This window comes from Balaenoptera physalus (assembly GCF_965194825.1).
Source record: "Balaenoptera physalus genome assembly, chromosome: X".
NCBI lineage: Eukaryota > Metazoa > Chordata > Mammalia > Artiodactyla > Balaenopteridae > Balaenoptera > Balaenoptera physalus.
In genome coordinates, this window is record NC_138903.1 from 132,095,473 (window position 1) to 132,103,850 (window position 8,378).

The window sequence follows — 8,378 nt, forward strand, 5'->3', positions numbered from 1 at the left end:
GGCTCTGGGGGTGCTCGGGGGAGGACTCCCCGGTGTGGGGAGGTGAGAGAGGCAGTCTGACCTCTACGCATGGGGGGCGCCCGGCTTGCAGGGCCCAGAGCGGATCGCCAGCAGGTGGTGGGTGGGGGAGGGTGTATGGGGGGATGTAGTGGGGGGGGGCGGGGAGGAGCCTCCTGGCCACGAGGGGCGTAAGTGATGCTGAGAGGGGAGGCGCTGGGGCTGCTGTGATCTGGTGGAGGCTGTTGACCATGGCAGATGGATTTGTGGGGGTCTAGGGAGGGGTCCTGCCCTGCTGCATGAGGCATCAAGAAGCTCGGCTGGCTGCCGGGGTGGGGCTAATGGCTAAGCGTGGGGGGGTCCAGAGCGGAGGGCTTCCTCCTGGGCGGGTGGGGCCAGCTTTGGGGGCCAGAGGAGAGGACGACTGGCTGCGGGGGTGGGGAGGACGCGACGGGCGGGCCACTCCCCCTCCTCGTGCCGAGACACGAGGGGACGGCTAACGGCTGCTGCGTGTGGCGGGAGGAAGGCGGAGCTACTCCTGGCGCAGGCGCAGTTCGATCGGGAGGACTCTCGGGCCCCCTCCCCGGGCCGAGACACGAGGCGAGGGCTAACGGCTGCTGCGTGTGGCGGGAGGAAGGCGGAGGTACTCCTGGCGGAGGCACGGGTCAATGGGGAGGACTCCCGGGCGTGGTGCGGTAGGCGTTGGGGGAGCTCCCGCCGGGGCGGGGGGCGGGGTGGGGGCGGAGGACGCTCGTGGCAGGAAGGGGGCTCCGGCTCCCGGGTGGGCGGGGGCAAGAGGGGTGGGCTCTGCGTCTGGGGTGCAAGAGGCGAGAGTCCCTGGCTCTGGGGGTGCTCGGGGCAGGACTCCCCGGTGTGGGGAGGTGAGAGAGGCAGTCTGATCTCTACGCATGGGGGGCGCCCGGCTTGCAGGGCCCAGAGCGGATCGCCAGCAGGTGGTGGGTGGGGGAGGGTGTATGGGGGGATGTAGTGGGGGGGGGCGGGGAGGAGCCTCCTGGCCACGAGGGGCGTAAGTGATGCTGAGAGGGGAGGCGCTGGGGCTGCTGTGATCTGGTGGAGGCTGTTGACCATGGCAGATGGATTTGTGGGGGTCTAGGGAGGGGTCCTGCCCTGCTGCATGAGGCATCAAGAAGCTCGGCTGGCTGCCGGGGTGGGGCTAATGGCTAAGCGTGGGGGGGGTCCAGAGCGGAGGGCTTCCTCCTGGGCGGGTGGGGCCAGCTTTGGGGGCCAGAGGAGAGGACGACTGGCTGCGGGGGTGGGGAGGACGCGACGGGCGGGCCACTCCCCCTCCTCGTGCCGAGACACGAGGCGAGGGCTAACGGCTACTGCGTGTGGCGGGAGGAAGGCGGAGCTACTCCTGGCGCAGGCGCGGGTCGATGGGGAGGACTCTCGGGCCCCCTCCCCGGGCCGAGACACGAGGCGAGGGCTAACGGCTGCTGCGTGTGGCGGGAGGAAGGCGGAGCTACTCCTGGCGGAGGCGCGGGTCGATGGGGAGGACTCCCGGGCACGGGTGCGGTAGGCGTTATGGGAGCTCCCACTGGGGCGCGGGGTGGGGTGGGTGCGGAGGACGCCCGTGGCAGGAAGGGGGCTCCGGCTCCCGGGTGGGCGGGGGCAAGAGGGGTGGGCTCTGCGTCTGGGGTGCAAGAGGCGAGAGCCCCTGGCTCTGGGGGTGGTCGGGGGAGGACTCCCCGGTGTGGGGAGGTGAGAGAGGCAGTCTGATCTCTAAGCATGGGGGGCGCCCGGCTTGCAGGGCCCAGAGCGGAGCGCCAGCAGGTGGTGGGTGGGGGAGGGTGTATGGGGGGATGTAGTGGGGGGGGCGGGGAGGAGCCGCCTGGCCACGAGGGGCGTAAGTGATGCTGAGAGGGGAGGCACTGGGGCTGCTGTGATCTGGTGGAGGCTGTTGACCATGGCAGATGGATTTGTGGGGGTCCAGGGAGGGGCTCTGGCCCCCTGCATGAGGCATCGAGAAGCTCCGCTGGCTGCCGGGGTGGGGCTAATGGCAAAGCGTGGGGGGGTCCAGAGCGGAGGGTTTCCTGCTGGGCGGGTGGGGCCAGCTTTGGGGGCCAGAGGAGAGGACGACTGGCTGCGGGGGTGGGGAGGACGTGACGGGCGGGCCACTCCCCCTCCTCGTGCCGAGACACGAGGGGACGGCTAACGGCTGCTGCGTGTGGCGGGAGGAAGGCGGAGCTACTCCTGGCGCAGGCGCGGTTCGATCGGGAGGACTCTCGGGCCCCCTCCCCGGGCCGAGACACGAGGCGAGGGCTAACGGCTGCTGCGTGTGGCGGGAGGAAGGCGGAGGTACTCCTGGCGGAGGCACGGGTCAATGGGGAGGACTCCCGGGCGTGGTGCGGTAGGCGTTGGGGGAGCTCCCGCCGGGGCGGGGGGCGGGGTGGGGGCGGAGGACGCTCGTGGCAGGAAGGGGGCTCCGGCTCCCGGGTGGGCGGGGGCAAGAGGGGTGGGCTCTGCGTCTGGGGTGCAAGAGGCGAGAGCCCTGGCTCTGGGGGTGGTCGGGGGAGGACTCCCCGGTGTGGGGAGGTGAGAGAGGCAGTCTGATCTCTAAGCATGGGGGGCGCCCGGCTTGCAGGGCCCAGAGCGGATCGCCAGCAGGTGGTGGGTGGGGGAGGGTGTATGGGGGGATGTAGTGCGGGGGGCGGGGAGGAGCCTCCTGGCCACGAGGGGCGTAAGTGATGCTGAGAGGGGAGGCGCTGGGGCTGCTGTGATCTGGTGGAGGCTGTTGACCATGGCAGATGGATTTGTGGGGGTCCAGGGAGGGGCTCTGGCCCACTGCATGAGGCATCGAGAAGCTCCAGGTCGCCTTTGTCCGGGTGGCACAGGAATTGCAGAGGTGGGTGGGCGGGGCGAGGCCCTGGCCTCCACACAGAGTACAGATTCTTTACGAGGGTGCTTTGCACATTCACCCGGACAGGCCATACCAGAGTTGTAAAAAAGACTCCATAAATTTAACAGTGTTGCAATTTTACATGATAAGTTTTCTCATCACGGGGAAATGTTATTTGATGGTACTAATGATAATATATCTTTAAATATTGGGAAACCCATGGATCAAAGAAAAAAATCACAGAGGGACTTAGAAAATATTTCAAAGTGAATACTCAGAAAACACAACTTACCAAAATTAGTGGGAGGCAGCAAAAAGCGACAGGAGGAAACTGTATTCCTCTAAACGCTTCTGTTAGAAGAGTCAGGACATAAAATCAGTGAGCTAACAGCCCATTTAGAGATGCTAGAAGAAGAAGAGCAAAGGAAACATAAAATGAAGTAATAAGAGAGCTAAGAGAGGAAATCAGTGATAGAAAGCAAATTATGGACACGATGAACAAAGCCATGCTCTTCTTTGAAAAGAGCAAGAAAACTGAGAAAGTCCTAGAGCGATGAATCAAGGAAAAATAGAAAGAACCCTGATCACCAATGTCAGGAATGAAAGAGGGCTAACGTTACGGATCAGATGTACATTACAAAGAGAATATAGGGATATTATGGAAATGTTTATGCTAAAAAATTTGAAGACTTGAAAAATCCCTTGGGAGAAAGGCAGCTTCCTAAAACTGAGGCCAGAAATGGAGAAAATGTGACGAGCCTTCTATCTTTTTTTAAAAATTATTTTATTTTATTATTGCTTCTTGAGTCGTATACAAGAAGTGCTCTTTTATTATTATTTTTAAAATTTATTTTTACTTTTGGCTGCGTTGGGTCTTCGTTGCTGTGCGCGGGCTTTCTCTAGGTGCGGCGAGCGGGGGCTACTCTTCGTTGCGGTGCACGGGCCTCTCATTACGGTGGCTTCTCTTGTTGCGGAGCATGGGCTCCAGGCATGTGGGTTTCAGTGGTTGTGTCACGTGGGCGCAGTAGTTGTGGCTCATGGGCTCTAGAGCGCTGGGTCAGTGGTTGCGGCGTGCGGGGTTAGTTGCTCCTTGGCATGTGGGATCTTCCCGGACCAGGGATCGAACCTGTGTCCCCTGCACTGGCAGGTGGATTCTTAAGCACTGCACCACCAGGGAAGTCCCTAGCCTTCTATCTTGTAAATAAATCTAACTTATCAAAAAGAAGTTTCCTTAAGTCAAACAAACAAAACAGGGCAGGGAGGTGCTCCAGGCTGCTGCTGTGAGGGGCAGCAGGGTGGGCTGTGTGGCACAAACATGCTTCTCTCCCCTTTGCACCCACAGGCCGATTCCCACACTTCAACAGTCTGTGCACACCTGTTTGATCGCTTCCCCCCACCCTCAGGTCCTCGAAGATGGCGATGGCTCTGGCGATACTGCGGGACTGGTGCAGGTGGATGGGCGTGAACGCTCAGCGATCTCTGCTCATCCTGGGCATCCCGGACGACTGCAAAGACCAGGAATTCCGGGAGGCTGTGCAGGCTGCCCTGTGTTCCCTGGGCAGGTACCGAGTGCTGGGCAAGGACTACAGAAAGGAGCTGGGGTCGAGTGTTGCCCTGGTCGAGTTTGCTGAGTATTTAAATCACAGCTTGATCCCCCGCCAAATACCAGGCAAGGGGGGGCCCTGGACTGTGGTCTGCCTGCCCCAGGCCCCTGATGCTGAGTCACAGGATAGACCCAATTTCCCTGCACAGCCCCAGAGACAAGCAGTGGTTGGCAGGGCAGGTGAGGCAGGAACTGCAGGTGAGGAGGAAGCTGCAGGGGACGCGGGAGCCGCAGCTATGGAGGGAGACGCAGGTGAGGAGGAAGCCTTAGGTGAGGTGGCAGCTGGAGGTGAGGAAGGAGCTGGAGTTGAGGCAGGAGCTGCAGGTGAGGAGGGAGCCTTAGGTGAGGTGGCAGCTGGAGGTGAGGAAGGAGCTGGAGTTGAGGCAGGAGCTGCAGGTGAGGAGGGAGCCTTAGGTGAGGTGGCAGCTGGAGGTGAGGAAGGAGCTGGAGTTGAGGCAGGAGCTGCAGGTGAGGAGGGAGCCTTAGGTGAGGTGGCAGCTGGAGGTGAGGAAGGAGCTGGAGTTGAGGCAGGAGCTGCAGGTGAGGAGGGAGCCTTAGGTGAGGTGGCAGCTGGAGGTGAGGCAGGAGCTGGAGTTGAGGCAGGAGCTGCAGGTGAGGAGGGAGCCTTAGGTGAGGTTGCAGCTGGAGGTGAGGCAGGAGCTGGAGCTGAGGAAGGAGCTGCAGGTGAGGCGGGAGCTGGAGGTGAGGCAGGAGCTGCAGGTGAGGAGGGAGCCTCAGGTGAGGCAGGAGCTGCAGGTGGGGAAGGAGCTGAGGGTCAAGCAGGAGCTGAAGGTGAAGCACGAGTGTCAGATGAGGAGGGAGTTGCAGGGGACAGAAATGTTGCAGGCGTGGCAGGACTTCTGAATATGGCAGGACCCATGGGCGAGGCAATGACTGCAGCTGAGAAAGCAGCTGTGGAAGCGGTAGCCGCCATGGATGAGGCAGGGCCCTGGACCCAGCAGTGGAGGCAGGCCTTGCAGCCCGTGCTAGAGAAAATGGGCTACAAGGAGCTGGGAACCTTCTCGGGGGTGGAAGAGCCGGGCCACGGGGAAGAGTCCTTTGAGAGCTGGCTGGAGCAGGCCAACGACATGCTGCACCTGTGGCGCCACGTGTCTGAGAGGGAGAGGAGGAGGAGGCTGGTGGAGAGCTTGCGTGGCCCCGCGCTGGACCTCCTGTGCGGCCTCCTGGCGGAAGATCCCGAGCTGCCTGCCCAGGACTGCCTGGCCGCGCTGGTGCAGGGGTTTGGGAACAAGGACCCCCAGGTGAGCGCTCGGCTGAAGTTCATGACCTGTGCCCAGCGGCCTCAGGAGACTCTCTTTGCGTACGTCATGCGCCTGGAAGGCCTGCTGCAGTCGGCCCTGGAGAAGGGGGCCATCCACCTGGCCATGGCGGACCAGGTGCGCACCCGGCAGGTGCTGATGCGGGCCCGGCTGAACGACACGCTCCAGGAGGAGCTGAGGAGGATGCGGCTGATGCGGAGGCCTCCCAGCTTCTTGGGGATGCTGCGGCTCGTCCAGAAGGCCGAGGCCTGGGAGGCCGACCCGGCTAGCAGTGAGCAGTCCCCAGGGGGAGAAGAGGCCCGTGCGGACGTGGGAGTCCTGGCAGCAGCCGCCCAGGCCGCCCCGGCCCATGAGGCCATCACCGAGGGCACCACTGCAGATGGCACCAAGGCCTCCCCGGCCGGTGAAGATACCGCCGCCCAGGCCGCCCTTTCCAAGGAAGGTAGCGCCGAGGACCACCCAGCGCGTGAAAAGGCCAGTGAGGCAGTTGCCGGCACTGTCAAGGCTGGCGAGGCGGCCCCTGAAGATCATGGTGCCGCCAGGGCAGCCCCTGGCCCTGGGGAGACCAGCAAGGCCTCCACGGCCACTCAGGAAGATGGAAGTGCTCCCGCCCCTGCGGGCCTAGGTCAGGCAGGACCCTCAGGTGCCCCCAGGGCCCCCATGCCTGGCCGGGTGGGCAGTGCTTCCCCGGTGGCCCCAGGAGGTCCGGGCTGGGAGCCAGAGGGCCTCGCCCAGGCAGGAGGCCAGGAAGCCGAGGAGCCCCCCGAGGAGGGGCTCAAGCCCATCCCGGAAGTGCCGGGAAATGAGGACGGGGCTGCAGAGATGAGCCCCCCGGGGTCCTCCTCGGGCCAGTAGTCTCAGCAGGCCCCGGGGCCCCCAGGCTTGGCGGCAGGGGGAGGCCAGGCCAGGCAGCCTCCTGGCCCCATGTTAAGGGCCACTCAAGGTGCCTGGGCCTCCCTCCTGAGAGGGGACCCCTATTCATCATCCCCTGGGGCAGGCTGCTCCCTGCACTGGCAAGCCCAAATGTGTCCCTGTAGGCCCCAGAGTGACCCAGGTGTCCAGGAACCCCCCAGCCCCCGCTCCCCTCCCCCCAACACACACCCCCTAGTCATCGTCCCCCCACGGGGCCCTCAGGAAGGGAGACTGGGGGGGGATGGAGGGCTGCCGGGTGGGGTGTAGCAGAGGCACCTTGGTGGGGACCCTGGCGGGGGGCCGGGACCCGTGGCCTCTGGTGGCTGTTAGAAGTTCCTCTCTGTGTTATCATGCCCTCTGTTCAATGGTTTCAGTCAATGTTTTTGGTTAATAAATTTCCCTGAACGTTTCAGCTGAGTCTGGCCTCTGCTGTGGGCAATGGAGGGAGAGGGCTGCTGTGGGTGAGGGCGGGGGTCCAGAGTAGGATTCCTGCTCAGCACCCATGGGACACCTCTCCAGTGAGAGGGGAGGGTAGGCACTTTGCAGACCCAGACATGGTGAGGGTTTTTCTTCCATTTCATAGGTGAACTGTAAAGTTTTAGTTTGACCGTGGGCCCCATCCCGGACGTTGCTCGTGCTTGAAAGCATGGGTGCTGTGCACGGCCCTGAAGGCCAGTGGACACAGAGGAGGAGCTCTGACCTCGTGGGTCACACGTGGGTCCGTGCACGTCGGCCTGGCCCGGGGGCTCCGGGACCAGAAGGCCGTGCCCGGTTTGCACGAGGGCTCGGCCTGTGGCTCTGCACCCGTGCACGAGTGTCATCGTGCCCCCCTGCGATGACGGGCGTGAAGCAGGAGGCTGACATGCTGACGGGCCTGCCCTGTATGATGTCACTTCCTGGCTGGGCTGTGATGTCACCCCCGAGCAACCGGAGCACTTTTGCGAGGGGCTGAGCGGGAGTGTGAGCCCAGGGTGCTGCCGGCCGCGCTGCGCTGTTCCGTTTACGTGAAGGAGGGACACGCCGCCCTCCGCATGGCTGAGGACGAGAAGGGCCCCTGTTTAAGAGGCTGCCCGCACCTCCTCGTGAGGATGAAGGGGAGAGTGTGCACTAAACCTGCATCCTGGAAGGCGGACGGCAAGCCGGCAGCCCTGGGGTACCTCCCGGCGCCCAGCGCCTCGGAGCCGCAGGACGGCCTCCCACCCTATCCTGAGGACATCCAGGGGACCCCGAGCGACCCGGAACTCGACCATGCAGCCGCCCTGGCCAGGACTGACTCTGTCCCTCCGGCCCCTCCTCGGACAGCAGCCGAGCCCCCCGCGCCGGATCCCGACGCGCAGGCTCTGGTCCCTCTAGGCCCTGGCCTGGCAGAGGTGGCCCGGCCCGCTCAGGTCCCCTGGCTCTGCTTCGCCTGGCCTCCCGCCCAGATGAGTCCTCCCTGGCCCGTGCTGGGCCTGGCCGCCGCGCCCCCCCAGCTCTCAGCCTGCCCCCGCGCGTGGCTCCCGGTGGCCGCGCCGCTGCCTCTTGCGCCCCCTGGATGCCCGAGGTGGCCGCCAGGCCTGCCGCCTCCCTGACCTTGATCCCTCGGCCCCTGAGCCCCTTCTGCTACTACTGCGTGGGCTCCCGCTGTTTCAGGGAATACACGGCCCCTCCGGGCGGGCCCACAGAGGACCCTGACCAGGCAGACCCTGCAGACACACGGAGGTGGTAACGCGGTCACAACCTTGCAGGG

The 8,378-nt window shown here is 64.2% G+C and overlaps 1 pseudogene across 1 annotated transcript; it reads left to right on the forward strand.

The window, feature by feature from the left end:
- The first annotated feature begins 3,960 nt into the window (after window positions 1–3,960).
- Window positions 3,961–6,745, forward strand: LOC309652763 (paraneoplastic antigen Ma6E pseudogene; annotated as a pseudogene). Its single transcript has one exon. The product of its transcript is annotated as a paraneoplastic antigen Ma6E pseudogene (transcript).
- Window positions 6,746–8,378: the final 1,633 nt, after the last annotated feature.